This window comes from Spermophilus citellus, assembly GCF_964194105.1.
Source record: "Spermophilus citellus genome assembly, chromosome: 13".
Classification (NCBI taxonomy): Eukaryota; Metazoa; Chordata; class Mammalia; order Rodentia; family Sciuridae; genus Spermophilus; species Spermophilus citellus.
This window is the reverse complement of record NC_138193.1, coordinates 62,244,136-62,265,019: the sequence shown is the minus strand read 5'-3', so window position 1 is coordinate 62,265,019 and position 20,884 is coordinate 62,244,136. Positions and strand designations below refer to the sequence as shown.

The window sequence follows — 20,884 nt, the reverse complement described above, 5'->3', positions numbered from 1 at the left end:
GCTGTTAGTAATCCTAAATTAGCCCATAGAAAAGGCTTCATTTTTTTTATCATACCATTCTTTATGCATAAACACTACAAGATATAATAAATTATAAAAAGTATAAAATATAAAAAATTCATGTCAATCTAGTGTACTTACCACTCAGTGGCAACATGTGAAGTTAGTTGCAATGGAACACAACAGAGATAAGAAGACAGAATTGCCTTTATCTTCATGCTAAGGTAGGAGGCACAGATCTGTGACGTGGTCTCCAGTAAAGCTAAGTTTATATTTAGGCACTTCAACAAATTACAGACATATTTTCTGACAATCAAGTTTCTCAAACATACCACAATTCCAATAATATCCTCAAACTAGCCTTTGTTTTTGGCCAGCTGCAAATTAATTTAAAAACAAAAAAAGCATTCTCAAAACTCAAGTGCCAGTAACATAACACGCACTGAGGATGCACATACTGAATGGCAAAATGCTTAATACGGCGAAATGGAACTGTAGCCCTAAAATTTCACCAGGCTATTTGGATCTTGCAGAAACAGTAACAAATAATATTCTCCAAATATAATCCTTTTTCCAAATACTATTTTTTTTTTTTTGGTATTGGGGATTGAACTCAGGGGTGCTTAACCACAAAGTTACAACTCCATCACTTATTTTGTATTTTATTTAGAGACGGGTTCTCCCTGATTTGCTTAGGGCCTTGCTAAATTGCTGAGGCTGGCTTTGAACTCATTGTTCTTCTGTCTCAGTCTCCTAAACTGATGGAATTATAGGCGTGTGCCACCATGCCCCACTCCTTTTCCAAATACTTTTTAAAGATAATGTAAAAAATATTTTTCTTAGCTAGTCAACAGTTTTTCATTAGTCACACTAAGATTTTCAACCAAAGTGAGAACTCCTTGAAGAAAAATGAAAACAATGAAAGACCTGAGACAAAAGCAGTTTTTCCTTAGAATCCACTACACACAACTTATGGCAGTAGACCTTGTCTACAGGAAGTTCAAAGACAGAATCCAGAAATGACAAAAATTAAGAAAAAAGCAAAGCTGGATTGGGGGTGTGGTTCAGTCACAGAGTACTTGTCTAGCATGTGCAAGGTTCTGGGTTCCATCCCCAGCATGGCAATCCAAAAAACAAAAAGCCTGAGGTAGTGATTCATACCTGTAATCCCAGCTGCTCAGGAGGCTGAGACAGGAGAATCACAAGTTCAAGGGAAATCTGGGCAACCCTGTCTCAAAATGAAATTCTAAAAAAGGATTGGTGGGGGGATAGCTCAGTGGCAGAGTGCTTGCCTAGCATGTGCATGGCCCTAGATTCAATCTCTCTTTAAGAAGAAAAAGGGAGGAAGAGGAGGAGGAGGAAGAGGAGGAGGAGGAAAGCAAAGACAAAGCCCTGACAACTACTTATCATTAAAGTCCTCCATAATAAGAGGCAGATAATACACTCTTTAACTCTTTGTTGCTGTCCATCTCAGTGTCATTTAGACCTGTGTTACGTTCTCTCAGGTGGATTAAGAAGTGGGGCAAGAAGCACACTCAAAATATTTCTCAAAAGGGAGGAAGAAAGAAGTTGAGTCACTTCAACTGCTTAGACTTGACTGGTTCTTACCTGCTTGACTGTCTAAAGACAGGAATACAACCTGATCCAAGTACTAAGCCCAGCAATCATACAATCAACTGTGTGGCTATGAACAAATGTTTCCTACATATGCCTTTCACATCACAGCAAAACTAGCCTCATTCTAGTTAGGAAATTAAATCTAACTTTGAGCTTTTGGATCTCAATCCTTGCTTTTTTTTCCCCCCCTCATTTCTTTTTTTAACACTGGGGAGTGGAAATAAAAATAAAATCTGGTTATTAAATGGGGAAACAACAGCCATTTCACTTTTCATTTCAACCTCTGAGCCACTGGTAGCAAGCCTTAGCTAAACAGTGAAAGCATTTGTTACATAGCAAAGGGAATCTTGCCCACAAAACTTTTTTTGCAAGGCACTAAAATTAAAAATCTACCCAAATGAAACAAAGCTTTGCAAGTTAAAAATCATATTTCATCCTTCTTAAAAGTAACTAATAGCACTTCAAGGACATGCAATACAAATTTCAAACTTTTTTCCTCTCAAAACTCCAGGACTTTTAAGTAAAATTATAGCCAAAATGTCCCTTCTTGGCTTCTTTCATAAAATCACAATTTATTTCAGGGTTTTTCTTTCATTGTGCTGCTTTATAGTTTAACATATATAGAACCTTCATTTGAGACACATAAGAAACATCAACACACACTTAAAAACATTCCTCTGGTGAATCGATTCATGCCAACAGAGCTTTGAATTATGGCTGGAATCATTCAAAATCTGAGTATTTTCAGTGTTCACAGACCTTAACAGATCCATAGACACTTCATCAATACTAAATCTAAAAATTAAAGACAAAGTGAAAATAACTAACTGAAGAGGGACAAGCCAGGGTTCAGCCATCTTCCAAGCCAAGAGAGGCACCAGGCTATTCACTCTTCTACTCCCTGGCCATGGAGGGCGGCAGGAAATAAACTTAAGGTATCCAGAAGGATCCTCAAGAGGGATCTTATTGTTTTGGAAGAAAATTTGAAAAAAAAAAAAAAAAAGGCAGGGGAGATTGTCCCTTGTAATTGGGTTGTGACAATTTTGAAGGATATCACAGGTGTTCCAGGAGTAGTTAGAAATACCATGGGGGGCAAAAATCTAACAATCCACTTTACCTATTTTGAAAAGGGCAAGTCTGAACAAAGACCCTCCCTTGTTCACACATTCTAGAAAACATGTCTTGGGAAGATAACTCTCTTTCAGTGAGTGTGAGGGGGTTCAAGATCAAACAATTCAAAAAAGACTCACGGAATATTAGACACAATTGTTTTTAGAAAGTAAGTTCTGGAGAAAGCAGTGCAGCTAAACTATATTAATAAGCCTGGACTTCCCTAAAATATCAAAGACTTGGTTGATCCTGACAGATAAGCTATTTACTTATATTTCAAATACCATTCTGTTTTGCTGATTTTATCATGGGTTGTGGTACTTTATTTTTAAATAAATAGGGGGAATCTATTAAGTCTGCTGTTTTCATGGATAGTAAAATTGGAGAGATTTCTGCTCCCACTTGATCCGATAAATACGTACACACTGTTGACAGTTTCCCTTCCCTGCTTTGGAATAATATATTACCAAGCTGAAATACACCAGAAAAAATAAGATGGACCAAGATAGGTTAATGGAAGGTATCGGACCAATCTGCAAAGTTCACATAAAATGCTGTGCCCTAGATCCTAAGGGGAGAAGGCAAGGAAGAGACCTTTCAGGAAGAGTCATTTACAAGTGGTTACAGTATAGAGTGTGGCAGATGTGTCAAAGGAAGATGGAATTTTCTATAAGATGGAAAGGAGATAAGAAAGAATAAGAACATTTATTAAACATCAGCTTTATGGGCTGGGGATGTGGCTCAAGCGGTAGCGCGCTTGCCTGGCATGCGTGCGGCCCGGGTTCGATCCTCAGCATCACATACCAACAAAGATGTTGTGTCCACCAAAAAATAAATAAATAAATAAATAAATATTAAAAAAAAAAAACATCAGCTTTATTTTTTCATGTTACCTATTTTACATTACTATAGTCACAGAGGTAGATATCACTGTTCCCACTTTATAGCAAAGAAAACAGGATTTTTTTTGGGGGGGTGGTACCAGAGATTGAACTCAGGGGCACTCGGTTACCAAGCCACATCCCCAGCCCTATTGTGAATTTTATTTAGAGGCAGGGTCTCTCTGAGTTACTTAGCACCTTGCTTTTGCTGAGGCTAACTTTGAACTCACAATCCTCATGCCTCAGTCTCCTGAGTCACTGGGATTACAGGCATGCACCACCATGCTTGGCTTATAGCAAAGAAAACAGGCTGAGAAGAGGGACCAGCACTTTTTACTGGTGTACTCACATCCATTTTCCCCACTCCCCAAGAGAACCCAGCTCTAGGGAGGACCTAGGTTAACCTATGCCAGGCCAGACAAAATGCTTCTCTGAGGAGATGGGCAGAGATGCACAGACAGAAAGACAGACGGTCCATCTCTGTGTAGAGGTTTCTGACTTCCTCACAATACTCATTGTATGAATATGAACCAGCTGTAGAAGGAACCAAAGCAGAATCTGGAGCCAACAAGGAGTCAGAATTGATAGAAAGACAGTAAGAACCTGAGCTACAGAACTGACCCAGCCTGGAGCCTGCCTTATCTCTGAATTTGTTGTGATATAATAAATTTCCTGAAGATTCCAGTGAATGTGAAGGCAGTTTCTGAAAGCCTCTTAACTGATACAAGAATTTAAGTTTCTCAACGTGCCCTGCAGCAAGTGACCAAGCAAGTATTTGACCCAACACTGTCTGGCTTGAAACTCAGCTTTCCCATTAAACCACCCTGTAGTGTTGATCAATGCAGCTCCCTGTGACATGATCACATAACATTAGAACTAGAAGGCTCTTCCCTCACCATCCATAAGAAAACACACTGACTTCATCAGAATTCTTGAAGCAGTGGCCTTACTTGCAAACACAAACACATATCTTAGCAAAAATTCTCAGAATTACATATTCTGCGGAACTTCTCACTTTGTATGCATTTAATTTTTAGTAGAACATAGACTCTTCTGCTTTAATAAATGGAATCGAACTTCTGAAAAGCATTCCAAGTTATCTTTAATTTTCTTAGATATGAAAATGGTATTGTGATTATATAGAAGAATGTCCTTAGTCTCAGGAGATGCACACTGAAATATTCAATGGTAAAGAGTCATGATGCCTGAAACTTACTTTCACTTGGTACAGGAAAATAAAAAAAAAAAAAAAAGTATACATATGGAGAAAGAGGGAAAGATCAAGTCATAAAGCAAATATGGCAAAACGTTAATAATTACTGAATCTAGGCAGAGGGCATATGGGTGTTTGTTGAATTATTCTTTCAGGTTTTCTTCACATTTTAAAAGGGGGGGTGGTGAGGATATGGTGTGGGAGACAGCACTATATAGTACAGTTGTACATTAGAATAACCTGGGGACTTTTTAAAGTACTGAAGCTAGAGCCACCTCTAAGGTGTCCTGCTGGTATGGTAGAAAGAGGATGAGCTTCAGAGTCATTCTGATAGTTCCAACCCCAGATCATTTTTCTTGACTACCATTTATGAAAAATTGTCAGTGTTTTAAACTTAACATTGTCATTAGTTCCAACAATAAAGAAATTTACCTGAAATGTACACTGGATAACACAAGAAATATTCAATTAATATTAAAGCATCACAAACTTAAATTAAGCCTTCTGTGCTGTGCTCAGTGATCATAGTGGCAGGAAGAATGAAACAGACAGACTTAGTTCTTCCCTAAACAAATCTATTTGGAGAGTTTACTTGCTAAAACTGTTTATGAAGGGGGTTTGTTGGTTAGTTGGTTGGTTTTGAGATAGGGTCCTGCTAAATTGCCCAGGCTGGCTTTGAACTCTCAATCTTCCTGCTTTAGTCTCCCATGTAGCCAGAATTATAGGCATGTGACACTGTACCCAGCAGCCCAAAACTTAACTTATAAAAATGCCAAAAAAAAAAAAAGGAACAATATTTAAGGAGAAGCATTAAGCCATCTGTCCTCATTTAAAAAGAAAAAGTCTTACTAAAATCATGCTCTTTACTCCATGTTAAAAATGAGCCATAATCTGCTCAACTATGAGGAAAGGATTCCATGAAGAATAAATACACAACTCCAAGTCTCCAAATTCAAATTTGTGCAAATTACTTAAAGATACTCCAGTGAGTCTTACATATGGAAAAAAGCTCTCTAAGGTCCAATATCTAAATTTCAGCCAGCACATGGGCTGCCTCAGTTCTATTTATCTTTCTTACTTGAAATAAATGTGTATGGGGTACAGAATGTAGGTGAATAAAGATTTGATAAAATTAAATAGCAAAATAAAAAATAAACAATAAACCTTAAAAACATAATTGTTATAATAGAGTTTTTTATCATGAAAATAGACCTTACAACATATGTGGATTTTATAAAAGTTTTATTGGTATAAAATGTGCATACATTTAAATTATACAATTTGGTAAGTTTTGACAATATGTATACACCCTTGAAACCACCATAACAATCAAGATAATTCACAGAAGTATCCTGGGTGACTTTGTGAATCAATGGGCTGGAGTGATGGTCCTAGCAGAGAGAGTTTTCAGGAAAGGAAATTCTTCACAGAGGTTGTTATTTAAAAGAACAGAAAAGCAGTCTCCATATAAAAGTTCAAATACTTTCATTAAAAAAATAATATAAACATGAGGATTTTGATTTTTCCTCCTGAATTTAAATCTAAGAGACAAACATACATTGTATTATCTTATCTTAGATGTAGGTCTAAATATAAACATAGGTACCCTTAACATTTCCAAATACTTAGAAAAATAAAAACTAAAGCCATAGTCATACAACACTATGTTTGAGATTTTAAATATACCCACAGTAAGAATTTCAGCTAATTCCAAAGTAAAACAATTTAGAAAGAGTATATCTACATATAGCAGTAATATATACAGACTTCCTAAAGTTGTTGTATTAGGCCCAGAGTATATCCATCTTGCAGGCAGGGTTGCTCTAGGCAAAACTGAGGAAGGAAGTGACTTCAGCAACTGTTAAGTCTCCACCTCCAATTCTTTCCTCCCCTTCCGGTGTTTGTTCCATTTTTCAGGGAACTCCCTTTGTCTATAGTGCCCTCATTGATGAGGCTTCTCCAGACTATGAATTTTTTCCCTCAAGAACCTAAAGTGTATCCATATGTTGTCTATATAATCTACTCAAAAGTGCAGTTCCTGCTTCCAGTAGGGGTAGTGAATGTAATAATGGCCATGTTGTCTGCTCCATCTTTCCATCACCTTCTCAGCTGAACCACAGTAGCTAAAGACTATTCTATTCTTAGATGTCTTCTGCTACCAGCTTTGCTCAGATTTAAAAAGAAAGGATTTTAAAGTCCATGGAGAACTTCTAGAAGGCAGATCCACTTGACCTAGGACTTGGCTTACCATAGTGGCTACGCTGGACTCCCCATTACGTTAAATCCCATATTGCTCAATATGAGAGATTTAATTTCCATGTGGGGATCTTTTGTCTCCAACTGGACCTTGAGCAAAATTATGAGCAGATGTCATATCTTATTATTAGTTTCTGATACTCTTAAGCACTTGGGACATGTATTAAATATTTATGAATAAAACAAAATAATGAAAATCATCTTATGAGAATGTATTGATGCTATTTGCACTGCATTTAAAAAATAAATAAACTTAGGTCCATCCACTTTAGTATCTGAATTGGAAATGAACACTGAAGGTTGTACTTGTGTAGGAAATTACACACGTATAATCACTGAAGCAAAAATTAGTTCTTTGGGTGCACTAGAGAAAGCAAAGTTAAGGTTTCCTTGTTAATTGTGCAATAGAGGATCGATGACTACATTTCCACTATTTCCACTGTGAAACTTTCAGGGTGCACTCCCCCCCTCCAGACTCTGTGTCACAAAAAAAAAAAAAAAAAAACAAAGCAACAGGAGAAAACAACTTTAAAAATGTAAAGAAAACCTAAGAGAAACTTCAGACCTCATCCACTATATGGTTTTCTAAGGTTCATAAGTAAACAAGGTTAATGATTTCTGGTGGAAACTATAGACAACATCAGTTTAACATTCAACATTTCAACCCAAATTCAAATTTTAAAAATGTCCACTCAAGTGGAATTGTGTTTAAGGACTTAAGATTCCTTTTATAAAAAGCCAAAGAGGGCTGGAATTGTGCTCAGTGGTAGAGCGCTCGCCTAGCACAGGTGGGACCTGGGTTCGATCCTCAGCACCACATAAAAATAAAGGCATTGTGTTGTGTCCATTTACACCTAAAAATATAATAAATATTTTTTTTAAATCTCTGCTTCTCCTCATTTGCTTTAAAAATAAATAAATAAATAAATAAAAAGTCAAACAGCATAAAATCCATATAAAGAATCCTTATTTTTTTCAGATCATTATTATATAATATTTAATTAAGACTATTTCAAATAGTAGACAACAAATTCTGTACACACAGAAATAGTTTGGAAATAATTTCCACAAGGGTAGGAATCTTCATTTCTTTTCCTCACTGATATATTGTATGTGCCCAGGAAGACTTAGTTGCCACATAGTAGCAAGTGCTTGATAAATATCTGTTGAATAACTGAATGAGTGAATAAACAGAAGCCAAAAACAGATTCAGGGGCACAAAAAGACCAACCTTTTCCCCTAAGGCATAGGATGTATAAAGTGCAATTTCTAGAAAATCTTTTAACCAACTCCAAAATGCAGTTTATCTAATTTTATATTTGAATTGTTAAAATAAAAATTAGCAATGGACTGTTAAATCAAAAGGAGGCTTCAGTTTTTCTGGAAAAAAAAATTACTTATTTATTTTTTATTCAGTACTTGGGATGGAACCCATAACCTTAGGAATGCTGATAGGCACTCTACCACTGAGCTACATTCCCAACCCTTGTTTAGTGGAATTTAAGGTTTTTTACTACTAATATCTGAATAATGTCATGTATTTTTAAAACTACTAGGCACTCTCCAGATCAGAGGATTTTAGGCTGGATCTGTTGGGGCACGCCTATAGTCCCAGTGACTCAGGAGGCTGAGTCAGGAGGATTACAAGTTCAAAGCCAGCCTCAGCAATTTATCAAGGCCTTAAGGCAAGTTTAGTAAGACCTCTGTCTCAAAGTAAAAAGGGCTGGAGATGTAGTTCAGTGGTCAGGTGCCCCTGGGTTCAATCCCTGGTATCAGGGGCAAAAAAAAATAAAAAAGGATTTGGTCCTTAAAAAACTTGTTATTCACAGGATATTTATGCAAATCTTTTTAATTTACAAAGTATATATTCAGGATTGAGTATATAGCTCAGCAGTAGTATACTTGCCTGGCATGATTCAATCCCCACATGGCAAAAAAAAGAGAAAAAACCACTCCACTTTCACACTCGGATTTTCTGTGTAAAAAAGAACCCTTAAAATCAACAAAAAAGTTAACCCAAAGGAATACATTTCATTTGAGTTGAAGCCATGGAAGACAATAAAGCTGATGGTTACTTCACAAGGAACCATTAAGCAACAACAGAGAGCCCTGGAAAACTTCACAGTGGACATGGTCTGAAGTTCTGTCTGGCTTAAGGAGTTAAAAACAAAACAAAACAAAAGGAGCTGCTCATCCTGTCTGCTGTGATGTTCTTAGCCAGTACCCCCCCCACCTCCCCCACCCCCTGCCCCAGCCCTACCCCCACGAGGTCAGGTGGCCATGGCCATGGCCATGGCCATCACACAGTCTCCAAAGCGCACCAGGGCACCTGGCATAGAGCAAAAACAGCTTGGATGTCTGAGACATTTCATGATAACCTGGACAGAAAAAATTCTATAGGTTTGCCCTTGGATACAATAAATGAATAGAAAATCTGACACTAATAAACATATTACAGTTTTCCCTTGACACCACCTTGCACAGGCTAAAACTTGGTCTTAGGTTTATGAAGCGGATCCTTAAATTTTGTGCAGATAAAAGGAGAGAACTCTTCTTTTGACATAAGGCAAAGAAAATTTTTCTTTACAGAAGTCTCATAAAATGGACTGGAATAAAATGAAAGCCCCTCCTCCTTCAGACTTTATACAGAGGCAAACATAGCTTTAAAAAATTGCTATCATCAATGAAAAAGAATCCAAATGACTCTTGAAAAGAAGCAATAATAAAATCAGAGAGATGTCACATAAAAAGAAAAGACAAACTCATATGGAAATATTAAGAAAAATGAAAAACAATGTTAGAACAAAGTCAAGAGGGTGAACTATTTGGGTCATTTTATTTAATGTGTTAAAGCCAATATTCAAGGCAAAACATTAAAAACATCAATGTGGATGTTAGATTCAAAGGTGGGGAAGAAATCAGATAGTTCTGCCTCTCTTGGGTTGGCTGTTGAACAATAAGGACAAAAGAATGATACTTTTAAAAGTTACTTTTTTGGAGGCTGGAGGTATAGTTCAGTGATAATAGTGTATGCTTAGCATGCTACAGCACCCCCACCCCTCCCCCCAAAAAATTATTCTCTGCTTAGAAATCTCACATGCGAGGCTCACCATTTACTATCGTCAATTATTAGAATAAATAATATTTTATATGCTTTGTTTAATTCATCTTACTCTGAGTACCCTAGAATTATATTTCCTCTTAGAAAAGTGATCATCATCATAATCATAATTCTGCTAACATCTGTAGAGAAGTAAAGCTTAATTCAAAGAAATTTATATAATGTATTAACCCCAAGCCTTAGACTTTTAAAGATGACTCATCACTCATTTTTAGGGACAAAAGAAAAAAAAATTCCTTAAAATGCAGCCTTTCTTCGTGTGTCTTCACTCACCTTTCTAAATAAAAATTTAACTGGGATAGGGCTGGGTTGTGGCTTAGTGGTAGAGCACTTGCCTAGCACTGGGTCTGATTCTCAACAGCACCATACATAAATAAATAAAATAAAGGTCCATCAACAACTGGGATAAATTAAATCCTCAAAACTACTATTCTGAAATGTGCATATTTCACTGTATTCAAGTATTCAAGGTACAAAGTAAATTGAGTATAAAGGGGGGGGGGTCCTACAGTCAAGTAATCCTTTTGAAATTTAAAAGTAAATAAGGCAATTAATTTTTCTCTTTGAAATATACTTCTAATGGAATCCAGTAAATCTGCACATTTTCCCCTGCAATGCAAATACAAATTTTACAAACTTTATTTTTTTTTACAAATTTTACAAACTTTAACTTAATAAAATGTATTATTTCCCAAATATCTAATGTATGTTTTTAAAATATCAACATCTGCTATAAATTGGGATACCCCAAGACTCAGTATTAACATTTAAAACCCCATTCAACTAAAGCAAATTTCCTTACTTCTTTAAATGGTACCTTAGGCATATCAATAAGAAGTCTCTTCAAGTCTGAACTCAAAATGAATGCCCTGTAGATAAATATCTGAGAGATCACAATTTTTACATAATGATAAACAAATATCTATTTCTAAATGCTAAAGTTTACTTTGTGTTTATGAGAATTTTGTCCTTCCCAAATGATTTTTAAAAACACAATTTACTCCTATAACTTCCTCTGTGAGTGAGAGCAGGATTAACTACCTTTTTTCTTCCCACTGACAGGGCAATACCATGGAGAATAGAGGAGGTGAAGTGTAATGCTCAAGGTCACGTGCCAATCTGCACTTCCACTCAATGTGAAAGGCCATGAGCCCACATCATTAGACAATGCATGTGTTATTTTTCTCTCCTTTTCATCACTATCTGATATAACTATCCATTTTCCCACTATAAGCATAGAAATCACAAACCCTAAAGGTGATTTCTACTCCTTTTCTTTCCAAAGACTTCTTCACAACAAATACTGCATTTTTAAAAGTTGGGAACATTAGCCAGCTACTCAGGAGACCCAGGCAGGAGGATCACTTGAGCCCAGGAGCTCAGGCCTGCCTGGGCAACATAGTGAGACTCCACCCAACCCCAATAAAGTTGGAAACATTGTAAATGTCTATAAAATCCTAATAAATAGCCAAATGTCTTCACAAAAGCAATTAAATGAAAGAAATTTGAGCTGTGGAAACAATGTCATGCAAAAATATGTCAAGGAAAAACTTGAGATGAGACTTTCCATTTTGCTGACCAGATCCTTAAGTTTTTTTCTATATGCCTATAAATTATTTCAAATTTTGCTTTTTGATTAACTGTTTTAAAAGTATTCATACAAAAAGAAAAGGGCAAGCTTTCTAAAAATCAATTGTTTTTAAAAAATGAAAATGCAATATATTCAACTCAACTGGATAACAAGATTTGGAGAAACAAAGGTCTATGTATTCAAAGTTACATGCATTGTAACAAATGTTCATATACTGGAAAAGTTTTAACAATGTTATGAGACACTATAACACTTCTGAGTAGATTAGTATTCAAATTTTGTTGCTGAGGATCCTTTCTCAATTCTTGTATTTTATAACTTTGGAGGGCACAGTAATTAAAATGAATTTTATTGACAAGTAAAACAGGATGATTCTATATAAATGAAGCAGGTGGTAGGCCCCATCAATTTTGCTTATTTAAAAATTCCACAATTATGTAATACCTATTAAAGTATGTGGTAAAGTGCAAAGTTTAAGTGTTTTATTTACTAATTACATACACCTCCTTTATGATCCTATCACACTATTTATTGCAGCTTTTCCAAAACCTAATTATCTATTAAGACTATTCAAAATAAAGAGTTTGGGGCTGGGGTTGTGGCTCAGTGGTAGAGTGCTCACCTAGCACATGTGAGGCCCTGGGTTCGATTCTCAGCACCACATATAAATAAGTAAAATAAACGTATTGTGTCAACCTACAACTAAAAAAATGTTTTTTAAAAAGAGAGAGTTTTATTCTTGAATGGCAAGAAAAATAAGGCTCTGGTCCTTAAGGAAATGATAAAATTTTATTTTACAGTGTTAGGTTGAAAAGTCTCTTTATTATTAATTCTGAGGCAGAGAAAATAAATACCATGTTTTCAGACATTCAAAGTCTAATTTGTGTAATTTACATTAACAATAACATTCAACTTAATGACAAAGTTTGGGAATAAGAGATTCATGATTAAAAAATTGACACATCAGGCAACAAAGGAAAATACCAGATGGGCTTTTCAGGTGACTTTTAATTTATTCTTCAAAATGAAAATTTGTCTCTATTTTTTGTCTCACTGGGGATTATCCAGGGATGCTCTACCATGGAATTACATCCCCAGCCCTTTTTATTTTTTTACTTTGAGACAGGATCTCACTAAATTGTGGAGGCTGGCCTCCAACTTGTCATCCTGCTGCCTCCAGAGTTATTGGTATTTCAGGCGTGTACCACCATGCCCAGCCAAAAACTATTAGTAAAAGACAAATTATATTGTGAATCCCCTCACTTATTCTCTAGTTACAAAAATAATAATTGAGAAAGTGAAAATTCAATTTAACAATACAAATAACAGTATTCTTCACAGTGTCATGTATACTGTTCATTCAACTACTCATAAATGATTTGAGAATAACATTGTTTAATTCTACAAGTATTCATTAAGCTTCTTTTTGTGCTAGTAGCTTTGCTAGGCAACAGAGATTAACTCATGATTGATACACTACTGTTACCCTCAAAAAGCTTTCTGTTTAGTAGGAGAGAAAACTAGATATTAGCAAGTGTGTGATCTATATTATGATTTTAATAGAGGCAGTAATTATATTATACAAGTTCAAATGAACAAGTGATCAACTCAACTCATTCAATAATCAAACTTCTTAAAGGCTCTGATAAACTCTAGTTCAAACATGAGACATATTGATTAAATTATATTTATTTTATTAACAGCAATGATTCTTTATCTTTGCAAAAAATACTTGTAAACAAAACAGTCATTCATATTTCAAGAAATACCAAGGAACATGAAAGAGCTGAATGTGGGCCCACCATAATGGTACATGTTTATAATCCCAGCTACTTGGGAGTCTGAGGCAGGAGTATCTAAATTTCCAAGATCAGTCTCAGCAACTTAGCAAGACTCTGTTTCAAAAAAAAAAAGAAAGAAAAGAAAAAGTAGGGTTGGGGAGGTAGCTCAGCAATAGAACCCCCTAGGTTCAATTTCCAGTGATGGGGGAAAAAAAAAAAGCTAAAAAGCTTAATCGATCAAGATACATATCCCAAATGCTACTAAAATCTGTACATAATAACTCATTTTATCCATACCTCTCACCATAACCCTATGAAGCAGGTGCTACCATTATTCCCATTTTACAGATGAGGAATCTAAGGTTAATTTGACCAAGGTCAAAGCAGAAATGCTGGGACTTGAACCTACAGAATCTGGTTCCAGAGACCCTACTCTTAGCCACTATATTAGACACCCTCTCTGAGAATGGAGATAATTATGAGGCAGCTAACACAGTGCTCTGTGTTGTCCACTCTGATTAATCTTTACAGCAACCCTTCAAAAAGGAGTCTCCCTTCCCGTGTATAGGAGAAAACCAGCACAGATCAGTTTAGAAATTTATCCAAGGTCACAGAGCCAGTGAGGGATGGCAAAATTCAAATTCAGGCAGTATACCTCCCCTGTGCTATCTGGCCTTTCAAAGGTTCAGTCGTACCCTCATGAAAAAGGTCACATGCTGAAATTTATTAAGCAATTCAAAAAGGCTTTATATAAGTCTTTTTGAAACACATTGAAAGGTTTGGAGTTTATGACAAGCATTTCTTTAAGACAGCATTTAAGTCACTTTTCAACTTTACTACTTGGGACTGATCATAAACACATTTCTGCTCTTTAAAAAGAATCTTTCTGTAGCAACTTGGCAGATTTCAGTACAGGAACCATCTATTCTTTAAAATTAAATTTAGCAACAACTTATTCTGGTTAGTCTGAAAGAGAAGGAGAGAATTAACTACTAAGAGGCCTTTCCTGTACTTTAATATTTCAAAACATGTTTAGTTTGGCCTAATTTGACTCTTGTGGACAACTAGCCCAGAACTTGATTCAAAAAGAGTAATACCAATTTAAAATAGCAGAATTCTAAACAGTGACCACAGAAGCCAATTCAGAATAACCATTCTCATAGTTTTTACTTTTATCTCACACTAAATATTAAAGATGCATAAGACAAGGTTGTCATAAAGCACATAAGGGTAGATATTTGTACTTTTGAACTACTGATAACCAAGAAACCAAATTAAAATTTTACAAAAAAACTGTAGAATGACATTGTTTAAAGAGTAATACAAGTACCAAAAGATGAATATCAAAGGAAACATAATCCATATTTCTCATATATCCTTAACACACTCCACTGTGTCCAGTAACTGGGAAACACAAAATTCTGTACTGTGATGCCTCCCTAGAATAGAAAGGAGCTAAAGACGAAGTGTTAAACGGAATTTCCATCTTACCTTGCTTTCCTCCAACAGGTTCAAAGACTTCATAACCTTTAATACTGAATTGATATTTTTTCAAAAGGGAACCATAAAATTATCTTAAAAAATAACACTGAGCGATGCCACTAGGCAACCTGTCTTTCCTTGCTCTATCACCACACATTGAAATGAATAATACCTTCTGCTTTGCCTTTACTGAACAAAAGTTAACTTTGATTTACAGGAAAATTTACCCATTAGCCATTTTACACTTTTTGCAGGTCACAGAGTCTATCGGATCACATCGCTATTACTGCTCACTAGGCATCCAAAAGACAGAAAGCATGCCATCACCAATTATTGTATAAGCGTTATAATGCCCCGATGGTGGAAGTCTGGCAATACCTAGAAATACAGCAAGGCTGGTGAATAAGGAGTCGAGGGGTGGGGGAAGAGGGAGCAAGGGAGGGAGGGAGTCGCCACCTCAAATCCACGCCGGACCAGGAATCTCCAGCCCACAACCTGATCCCTGCCCTCCCCAAGAGCGGACCGGCTACCACGTTTGGATCTCACATCCCCCACCCCCACCAAAGAAAACCTACATGGTACTCACCCTTTTGCAAAGTCTGCACCCGGTCCAGCTCCGAGACGGGTCGGGGTGGCAGCGAGGGAGGGAACGTCTGGGCTGTGCGCTGGGGGGGGGGGGGGTGTCGGTGCGTCACTCTAGTGCAGGACGGTGAGTCCGACGGGTGGGAACGGAAAGGAGCAGGGAAATCAAGTCACGGTCGAAAAGGGAGGAGGAAAAACCGAGGGGGTGGGGTGAGGGAGCGCCCCTCCCTAACAGAAACCCACCGGCCCCTACGACCCTTGCCCCCGCCGAGGAAAAAGAAAACCAGGGAAAATAATAGACTGACAAATAAATCTCTAAAACGATGAGGAGCGAGGAACGGACTTTAATTTAAAGGAGCAAAACTGAGCAAGGGCTGGTGGGGAGACAGAGAGAAGTGGCTTTGGGTCTATCCCATGCCTTTGCAGTCCCCAAGCAGAGGAGGAGGCTAGCTGAGGGGAAGTTGCAGCGGCTCCCAAGGAGGAGGAGGAGAAGGAGGAGAAGGAGGAGGAGGAAGATGTTACACCGTAACAAGTACAGACAGACAGCCATGGATCAGAGGGGCGCTGCGAGCAGGGGCGGCCGCGGCGGGGCGAGCGGCAGCACCGCCTGCTCAGCTCGCTCAAGACATTTAATTGGATTGATGGGTTGTGCAGTGACTCACAGACTTTACTGAGTCGTACAGCAGTCCCCGCCCAGCTGGACAGGGGAGATGCGGCGGGGACGGGCGGGGTAAGGGGGCCGAGGGAGAGCCGCGAGGGGAGGAGGCTACTGGGAGGGCGAGGCGTTGCGGGGCGGGGAGCGGAGCGGAGCCGCCCAATGGCGAGGCCCGCCGTCCCGACGGGCATGAGTATCGACCAATGATGGTGCGGCTCGATAGGCGGCTGGCTTCGCCCCTGGCCCAATGAGTCTTCTAAGGACACTGCCGCGAACCGGGCGGGGGAAGTGGAGTGGGGGGTGGGGAGAGGTGGGTGGACGTTGAAGTGGGGGGTGGAGGGAAAGACGAGGCGCCGGAGACCAGCAGAGTCACTCTGCCCTCCTCGCTCCAGAAGTGCGCCTTCTGCCAATCCGAGCGCCGCGTGGGGGTGATGGACGTAAGCGTGTGGCCAATGAGGAGGAGAAGGTTGCCGCAGGGAGCCAGAGGGAAGGAGCGGGCGGGCCCACGCCCTCCCTCTCTCCCCAGCCGGGTCCTCCCTCCCACCCGGCTCGGGTCAGTCACGCAAATAACAGTGTGAGGGCTGGGGCCGCGCGGGGGGGGGGGGGCGGAGGCCGTGCTGCTGGCTGCGTGACAGCGATAGGGACTGGCTGTGCTGCCGACTCCGCGCGGGCAGGAGGAGGCGGCAGCGGAGGGTTGCTCCTCACTCAGCTTGCTGGCTGCTGCTGCTGCTGCTGCTGCTGCTCAGCCTCTGCCTGGCGCTGCCCGGGAGCCCCTGCGGCCAAACCCCACTCCCGGGGGATAACCCGATTTGGAGTGAATCACATCCAAAGTTGGCCCGTGTCTACACAGTGCCCACTTTTGGAGACAACTCTGTGTGAAGTCGATGGGGATGTGTTCTGGGATCTGAGGAGCCTGCAAACCAGAGGAGACGGGAGGCTTAGCAATGGCATTTGTCCCTCGCTTGTTTTCTGGGAAAGTCAGGGTAGGGTGTGGACAGGTTGAAACAGCTCCTGAAAACACACCGTTTCTTTATTGAGTTTCTGGAAAAGGCACTTAACCTGGCACGACTGAAGCTGTATCGGCTTTGCTTTTTCAGTGCATGCGTGTACCTTAGTTTCCTCCCAACCCACCCGCCCTCACCGCTCTTTCTCCCACTTCCTCACCTTGAACCCTGATGGCAAGGCTCGGGCGCACCCACTCCTAGATCTCCTCACTGCTGATTCCCAGGATCTATGGCGTTTCTCAATATCTTGGCCACTCTCCAATAATTATTTCACATATCTTAACCCTTTCCATGCACTTGTGCTTGGAAGTAACTGCAATCACCAATAAACCCGAATAGAGATGCCCTCAAAAGCACTGGCTAGAGCTCACCTTCTTTGCTACAAGGTGCATTCCCGAGGCTTAAAATAATTACTTTCTGTCAAGAAACTAAGGAAAGGCAAATCAGATATTGCATTTGTATTCCCGTCCACTCAGTATACCCAACATTCACTTTCTATATACAAGTCTCCTAGAGATGGAGGATTAATATAGGGTCTTGAGGTGAGCGAGGTAATTTTTTTTTTCCATATAACTGAAACCTACAGTGGTCTGGAATCAAAAGAGATGTATTAAGTAAAAACAAAGGTTTTACTCTAGTCATTTGGGGGCTTGCCTTGATTATGTCACTTTAGGATCAGATCCTTCCCCTGGGCTTAGCTGTGACACAAAAACCTGATATCTCTTACCTCTCCCCCTTCTGATTTAAGCCTGCACCAGGATTTCTGTAATTCTAAATCCACTTAGGAAAGTGAGCTGTATCACAAACTTCTTGTAGCACACAGGTTATGTATACATTGTCCCTTAATGTGTTAAAACTCCTTTGGAGTTCTGCAGGGCAAAGAGGCCAGTGTCCTCCCCCTAAAACATCCTGATCCACAGAAGGTACACAGTGTTCCCCTGGCCAGGGTTCTGTGATAAGTTCAACAAACTAGATCCCTCATGTGGGGAAAATCTGCTGCATTTTCTAATGTAGGTTACTATATTACATTTAAGAATGTGCTTGTGAAACATGTTAGAAAGCCCTTTTCTTATTTCTTCCTCTGTGAAGTCATTTTGTGGACAAGTGAAAGTAGTTGGTGAAAGTATTATTTTACATACTGTGGTGGGTACTATAAAAACAGAAGAAGATTTTGAGTCTAGACATTCACTAGTATATTTCAGAGGATCCCCAAATACCCAGGATTAGCATCTTGTGGCAAAAATTTCCCCTTTGTCAATTGTTATATGCCTCCAATCCACCATGAGTCACTTTCTAATTCTGTGCTCTTCCTATTCCAATATTTCTTAAATTATGTGTAAGGCCCACCCAGGTTTCTGGGTCCATTCTCAGATTACTGAGTCATCCATTTCTTTAGCTTGTACCTGGACATCTTTCTAAACATACAACCCAGGGGACTTGAACTAGTATTGAAATTTTAAATATTTAAATACAATACATATTTTATTTGAGACTCCCTATTTATTCCTTCCTTTCTTCCTATTTTTTTTCATTCTCTCACATGCCTGTCTCCTTGCTTCCATGTTTCTTCTATTTTCATTTTTGTGATCACTTCCCTCTCTATGTTTCTTCTACACAGGCCTAGAATGTGGGTAATCCCTAAAAAAAAGAGGATGAAGCTGAAAAACTGCCCTTCACGAATGACATGGGCATACTTTGGAACTATAACACTGAAAAGTACAGTGAAGTCAAATAAAAATGTTAGAAGCCTAAAAGAACCACTGTAGCTTATTTTATGTATGATTCAGTGTGTGTATATAAAGTTTAGCTAGTTTATGATCTCAAAGTTGACACAAGCAGAATTTTTCTTACATGTGATCTACATTTCAAAATGTAAATTTCTACATGCAAATGCTATATTTCTATTGTTACTATATTTTTTTCTTTTGAACAGTGGAGTGAGACTAGTGATATGCTTAGATTGTGTGCCTAATTTTTTTTAGAAAGCACTATATAAGATCTATGTTGTCTCAAATAGCTTACAATCTGGTTGAGAGGCTCAAAAGTACACACATGAGACATTTAAATATGAACCTGAGGAAAAGTCTAGGAACTTGAAGTGTGTTTGTCAGGAAAAAAAGATGGCTTTGGTGCATATTTATCTACTTTTCCTTTTGCTTATCTGTACTTTCTAATCTATTGTGATGTGAGTTACATGTGCAAGTTTATAGAATCTAAAATAAAATACAAGTGACATGTGCTAAAAGATGTCTTTCTCTTTACTTTTTATGAGAGATGGCTAGATAGGTGGTACATTGGTCACCTTTCCATAACTGTGACAAAATACCCGAGACAATCAACTTACAAGGAAGAAAAGTTTTGGTTGTAGGTTGTAGCTGATCTCCTCAATTAGATTATTTAAGTTCCATACAAACAGTTTTGAATATATACTACCCACATGAACCAGGAAGCAAAAGCAAATTCTTTATCATAGATAAAGGATTAATCTCAAACCTTACAGAATTCCCACATATAAATGCTGGGCAAACATGAGCTCACAATTTGAATTACAAAACAAATGAGGAAAAAAAAGCCATTTGTGAAAAAGAGGAAGCACAGGAGAACACACACACACACACACACACACACACACACACACAGTAGAATTTAATTCTGAATCTGAAAAAAAAAGTTCAAGAAAGTGATAGGTCCAACCAGGCACAGTGGCACATGCCTCTAATCCCAGAACTTGACAGGCTGAGACAGGAGGATCACAAGTTCAAAGCCAATCTCAGCAACTTAGCAGGGCCCTAAGCAACTTAGCAAGACCCTGTCTCAAAAACAAAACAAAACAAAACAAAACAACAACAACAACAACAAAACAGGCTAGGGATGTGGCTTAGTGGTTAAGCACTCCTAAGTTCAATCCATGGCACCCAAAAAAGAAAAAGTAAAGAAAAAAAAGAATAAGCCTAATTTGCTTGTGAACATGGTTGCAAAAATTATAAATAAAATATTAACCAACTAAATACATCATGCTTGCTATGTTGAGCTTGGAGAAACTTTGAAATCCATTTCCCTTCTACCCGCTATACTTTGGATCTTGACTACCCCCAAAAGCCCATATATGGATGACTTGGTCCCCAGCCTGTAGCACTATTGGGAAGTGGTAGAACCCTTAGAAGGTAGGGTCCAGTAAAAGGAAATAAGGTCATTTGAGACATGCCCTAGAAGGGGATATTGGGATCCCCACCCCTACTCTTTCTCTCTTTTGCTTCCCAAAGGCCATGATGTATACTTCTTTGCTCTACCATGTACTCCAACCATGCTTACTGCTTCACTTGAGGCCCCCCAAAATGGATCAACTGAGCATGGATTTAAACTTCTAAAAACATGAGTCAAAATAAACTTTTCTTCCTTGTAAGTTGATTGTCTCGGGTATTTTGTCACAGTTATGGAAAGGTGACCAATGTACCACCTATCTAGCCATCTCTCATAAAAACATAATAAATCAAGTAGAGGTTATTCTAGAAATACAAGTATGACTTAACACTAGAAAATCTATCCGTGTAATTTATCTAGAAAATACAAAGAGAAAAAGCATTTGAGAAA

The 20,884-nt window shown here is 38.5% G+C and overlaps 1 protein-coding gene across 1 annotated transcript in view; it reads right to left on the bottom strand.

Annotated features, from left to right (window-relative positions):
* Nucleotides 1-16,324, bottom strand: part of SERTAD2 (SERTA domain containing 2) — a 112,250-nt gene extending 95,926 nt beyond the window's left edge. The window contains exon 1 of the mRNA XM_081264352.1: nucleotides 15,639-16,324. The gene's annotated coding sequence lies outside the window, so the exon portion shown is untranslated. The remainder of the gene's footprint in view (nucleotides 1-15,638) is intronic.
* Between the last annotated feature and the right edge of the window lie 4,560 nt (nucleotides 16,325-20,884).